The following is a 6,000-nucleotide window of genomic DNA, read 5'->3' on the forward strand; positions in this document are numbered from 1 at the left end:
GTTATTTCAGAAGAATATGGTTATTCTAACATTACACAGATTAAAAAAAAAAATCCAATAAACATTTTTAGTGTAGGTGTAGTGTGGTGGTTTTGAAAAAAACATTTTTTTTACTTCAAAACCATGGAAATTTGGAGAGGCACTGTCTAAAATACCAATATCTTCAAAGTTGGATGCTACATGCAAAGAATAATTCAACAGTTTGAAATTTGGCACATAAAAATCTAACCTTTAACTCATTTATTAATGTTCCAGATCACCTGAGCTCACGAGAATGCCACCTCTTCCCAGAATATTGTAACATTGGCCAGTTCTTTGGGAGCATAAGAATCTATCTCCCAGCAAACAAGGAGGTAGGTATAAGGCTTTTCCTTCTTTTTTATTTCTGCCACCATGACACTGTGAGTAATTTGGGAAGGTTTATTTAATATCCTGTAGCTGCAGATGTCCAGGTGTATGATTGTTCTTATGCATGTTCTCCTGTGTATAACTATTGCTGTTACACAGGTTATTGCTGCTGTATAAGTATTGTTCATTTACTGTCACAATATTCTTGGTGTAAGTTGAAATGAGTCTGACAAATTTTTCTGGTTGATAGCCTGATCATCAGGTTGGTAGCCAGGTTTTGTATGGACTGAGTCAGTATGACCAAGGACATCAGTGTTTACCCACTAGGGGTAGTGGATTGCAAATGAACATGAAGAATTTGCTTTCACTTTAATTTCCATGGGTTGGATTTCCAAAACAAGGATCTGAACTTTCAGTAGAAGAGTATGACATAGAATATGCCTTATGAAGACTTAGAAGTATAAGGGCAAGCATTATTTTTTGATAAAATGATAAAAGCCTGATTAATCTGAACAGGAGAAACATGGTGCTATTGACTGTGCATAAAAGGTAAGAAAAGGTTTGGTCATTACATCTGTTCCATAATTTTGTGTTGCTCATTATGCTGTGAGATGAGTAATATTTCAGAAGTAGCTTTGTTTGCACTCCTAAATGGACAAAGTATTCCCAGCATTGTCTTTAGTTAAAGTATTTTTGATGTCTAACTTCCTTCTTTCTCTACATCTTCATGCTATTCTTGCTTAAAATAACTTTATCCATTTGGTCTCTCAAGTACGCTTTACTCAAGACTAGGTGTTATGATTTAACTTTCTAAAAATCTGTTCATCAGTCTTTGTTCAATAGTAACTTCGACTTTGTATTTCTTTGTGATAGCCTCTAGTGCTCTACAGTGTTACTGAAAGTAATAGCCAAAGGAACAAACAGCATGGACTACTAACTTGCTAATGAGTTACCCCACTGATTTTGAGTTTCACTTCCCACTCTTTCCTGCATTTATATCCAGAGGGCTTTAGCACTCTGGATAGATGGCAGCTATGGCCCTAATGCAACCCTGTGTCCTCAAGTATTTTGAAACTTTGAGGGTTGTATGAGAATCTAACTATTTCTCTTCCACTCTTTAATGGTGATAACTTGGTATAAATGGTAAAAGAAGCATAGGTTATGTCTTTTCCCTGACAAGACACACTGTATGTAAAATATGGAGTATAATATTTGAGGTGTCACAACTTTGCTCACACCATCAGGTTAGTCCTTGCTATTTGGAATTTTCCACATATCCATAGTACAACACATTTCCCTGCTGAATAGTTACATGCTTCTTTCTAAACTATGCCCATAATGTATAGTGGATTATTAGGAAAGGTGTTAAATCTGAATACCAGCTTTCTCTTGTGACTTATCTATTTGTTGGGGATTGTAGATGGGGAAGATTGTTCAAGGAAAGTGCTACCCATCAAACCAAAAGCATTACAAAAAGCATTTCAGCCTTTTTGTTTTCACAGTGCAAAAGAACCCTATTTATAGAAAAAGTTCAAAACACTTAATACACTTGTCAATAGAACTACTTAGTCATCTCTGAGTTATCCAAGGTAATGGGAGATAAGAATGGGAGAGAAATTCAGTGTAGTACAAATTGTATGTAAATTAGGCTTATATCTTCAGTAAGTTCATTTTTGAAAAGCCTGTAAGCAGTTTTCTGTAGAGAGTAGGTGTGGGCTGCTTTAAACATCAGAAAGCAGAACAGAGCCTGATGCAATTGGCTTCCCTTGTGTGACTGGGAGCAGGGAGGGAAGCAAAGGAAGGACCAGTTCTGGTCCTTTGCTCATGCTAAACTGTGCGTCACTGAGAATGGACTGTAGATCCAGCTGCAGCCTCAGACAAGCACGGAAGGGACAAATTATAAGTATCACTGAAGCACTAAGTCAAGTATAGAAGAGGATTTATGCAAGTGAAAAAGAGACTTCCTAATCACAGTGCTGTTGCTACCACAACAGTCAGGAGCTGTGTCACTGATTGGCCATTGTCTCCTCCACTCTATTCCCACTGTAACATGCACTGAAGGCGTGCTCCTGTCCTTTAAGGGAATTACAGGAAATATTAGAAAGCTCAAAACTGCATGCTGATTTATTTCTCTTTTGTATTTTGTCATGTATTTTCTTGCCAAAGTATGAAAAAAATTCATTAACTGTTCACTAATATTGATAAAGTCCAGAGGGGCTGTAGAGAGCCATCTATTTCATCCTCAGGGAATTTCCTTGCTGTCAGGATGTGTGTTAAAGGCCACGTTTTGCCTTCACACACAACATCTCACTGGAATCCAGGGACAATGTAAATAAGGAAGTTGTTTCATTTTAAATGTTCATTACTGAGCATACAATTTAAAAATTTTTGAATAAACAAGTGTCTTAGCTGTGCTGGGAATCACATTACTAATTATCCTCTTCATGTATATCCTCTGTAATAATTAGTTTTACATGTTCATTTACTGATTACATGGCATCTTCCTATTTAATTTAATGTGCTACATCCTCTTGAAAATACTCAAATATACACATGATGTGCTTTCTCACTCAGAAAGGGATATATTTACAGAGTTATTACAGACTACATGCTTCTTGTTACTTAAAAAAAGAGTCATTTTCTGTTTCCTTTTTTCAAGAAATATCCCTTTTTATTATAGCTGGTCTGAATTCCACTTTTTCTTATTGATAAAATTGCAGAGAACTGAACACATTGCAGTTTGGCATGTGGCCTTTGGTCACTGATGACTGTCTTTTGTTGATGATGCTATGGAAGTATTTCCATGATGGTCCTGTACTCTGGAATCCTTCAGTTAAGATTAATATGTTGCAAAGGGACTTGGGATGTGAATAATAAGTTGGTATTAAACCCTTTAAATTAGAAAAATACATAGTTTATTAAGATATAAAAACAGTGTTTGATTTTCTTTGAGTGAGATAAGGAATAAGAACTCTGAATTAATTAAAAATGCAGTTGTGGTATTTCTACACTGCAAGGCTTCATAGCTTTTCATTTTTAATACTTTTCAGATAACAAAATAGAATAGTACATTTTCCTGATGAATAGCAATTATTATATAATTGTTAATTTCATTTAAAATTTGCATTTGTATATCTTTAATTAAAATGCAGTATAATGTAATTAGGCTGTGTTCTGCTGGTAATATCATCTAATACACACCAAAAAAAATGCAAATTTAAGGCTTAATCTGTATCTAAATGTTATCAGGACTCCTTGAGGGTAATGCTCTTTGCATCCAGCTACTCTGGATATTCTTTGCACTCTGTGAAATCTCAGTAACTTCTAGGGGCCATGCTTTTTATTCTGCATATTGAAATAAATCATACTAATTCTTTTCCTGTCAAGGGGTTTATAGTTCTGATACATAAAGGAGATCAATATCAGGCCCTTCATTTGCAGTCAGCTGCATTTTTGCCTTCTAACAATATCTGAGAGTTGGAAGAAACATTTTCAGTGTTTTGAATCTATTTGAGTGTGGTTGCAAACATTTCTATTAAATATCACATGTGTTAGCCTATAACCCTTGAGGACTGAGCTTAAGATTTTTTTCTCAGGAATTGAAATATATTCCAACTACACGTTTGCTTTACTAGAGAGCAAAAAAAATCAATTTTGTGACATGATTTTATCTTCAATGGTCCAGTGAATTTGAGAGGTGTGTTGAAGTACATACCTATGCCATTAAATACCTTTCTTTCTTTTATTTATTTCTTTTTTTAATTTAAAGTTTTGGAAAGAACCAGTTTGTGCTCTTCGGATTTTATATATGGACTCTTGATCTTTTGAGGAGCTGAATCTTTTTTTCTTAAGAGCATGACTCTTTCTATATTATTCTATTTGGCAGGATCTTCTGTCAAAGATCACCCTCATTTCATTACCACTGTTGTTAACTTCTCTCTGTTAAACGTGGAGTTTTAAAATGCAAATTTGACCTGAGTACCAGCAAAATCATCTCCTTTGCATTAGCCACTTTTATTTATTCTGTGGCTGATGGAACACAAATTACTTCTCTGAAGTGGTTTATTTTGGTTTCTAGTAAAGATTCAGGCTCTTTGACAGTGTGGCAAGCATATGCATCTTACCATGTTACCATGTAGCTTAGAGATTGGTTGCTTCTCACAGTAGTTGTTTTTCAAATGAGAATGTATTGAATGATCTCTCTCTGAGGCTTTCAGACAATTACATTTCACTGACTGGACTCAGTAGGAGATAGAGACAGCAAGTGTGGCAAGGACTGTGAGACTTGAGCAGTGAGAAAATAAGGTTTGTTCTATAGTTCTAACAGGGTTGCAGCTGCTAACAGGCCTGTGCTCAGTGCATGGGAGTCACTCAGTGCCTACCCAGGGGATGCAGGAGCTGCAGAGAGAAGAGAATGGACTAGTTTGCACCTGGGTGATGAACAGCTCTCCCAGTCACCTTTGCAGGGAGGTGTTTGACTGATGGCTTCAGGATCTTTCCAGGTGTTAGTTTTGGTGGGTTCTCAAGATTCCCCTGCCAGCTCCTGCTGTGTCTAGTCTAATTTGTAAGCTTAAATTATTGGTGGAGTGTCCTAGAGTGTTCTTGCTGGAGAAGATGACAAATTAAATATAGGGAAGATATTTGTATATAGTCTATAAAAACTGTTCCTGTAGATGTGAAAATGGTCAAATATAGTTAAGATAAAGGCAGTGGATTATGCCTGTGCTGGAGTGGTTGTGTGGAATCATGGGCCAGCTGGATTGTGAAATTTGAGCAGAAGAGTTGTCTGGGTAGTCACTCACAATCCAGATGTAAATGATGCTGCAAGGAGCCTGGGCACAGGGGCTCCCACTGCCTCCCAGACAGACACTGGCCATCCTGGCAGAGAGCTCTGGTTCCCCACATCAGTGTTACCTGATTCCCAGATCCTAAACAGTTAAAGTTTTCTTTATAGTGACCATTCCGTTTATGGGTGTCAGTGCAGCAATAAGCACCATTGAAAACCAGTGTCCTTTTTCGTCATGGTAAAATTTTAACTTAAAATTTTAACTTAAAATGGTAAAAAAAAAGTTCTATTTTCTGTTTCATTTCATTCAGAACCTGTTCATAAATTCACTTCTGACTGCAGTGTTTGTCCCCACTTCCCTCCCTTCCAGATATTTGCCGCTTGTCAGATCTGTCAGCTCAGCTGCTCAAATGAGCCCTGACCTGCTCCAGCTAAAAGTGGATCTGAGGGAGCTTTAGCAATGCACCAGCTTTCCAAAGTAGTGATCAGTTAGTGTTTATTGGATTAATAATTAATATGACCATGCTCTTGCAACTATGTATTTTTATTGCTAATTCCATTTTGACAGTAATTAAAGGTGATTTATATTTTGTCTTGGCAAACAAACAAGACTGTTTCCCAGTGTCATTTTGCCAATGTCTGAAATTTCCTTTGTAGACTGTTCATTCCAAAAAAAGAAATAGCTTGAAACAATTATTAATATAGTTTAAAAAAAGAAATTAAAGCTTGCTTCAGTTTATAGCGTCTGTCACTTTTATAATGAAGCCTTAATAAATATCTCATAGATTATTGCTTTCTTTGACTTACTTTGTTCCTAACTCCCAATAAATGAGGCTTTGAGTGATAATGCTGATGGAATAGGCAAT

General features: G+C 36.3%; 1 long non-coding RNA gene across 1 annotated transcript in view; it reads left to right on the top strand.

The window, feature by feature from the left end:
• The window catches only part of LOC128813356 (uncharacterized), a 49,267-nt gene extending 43,469 nt beyond the window's left edge, over positions 1–5,798 (top strand). The window contains exons 2-3 of the long non-coding RNA XR_008439001.1: positions 256–353; positions 5,505–5,798. This is a non-coding gene — a long non-coding RNA (uncharacterized LOC128813356). The remainder of the gene's footprint in view (positions 1–255; positions 354–5,504) is intronic.
• The last annotated feature ends 202 nt before the right edge of the window (positions 5,799–6,000 follow it).

Source organism: Vidua macroura, chromosome 12 (assembly GCF_024509145.1).
Source record: "Vidua macroura isolate BioBank_ID:100142 chromosome 12, ASM2450914v1, whole genome shotgun sequence".
Classification (NCBI taxonomy): Eukaryota; Metazoa; Chordata; class Aves; order Passeriformes; family Viduidae; genus Vidua; species Vidua macroura.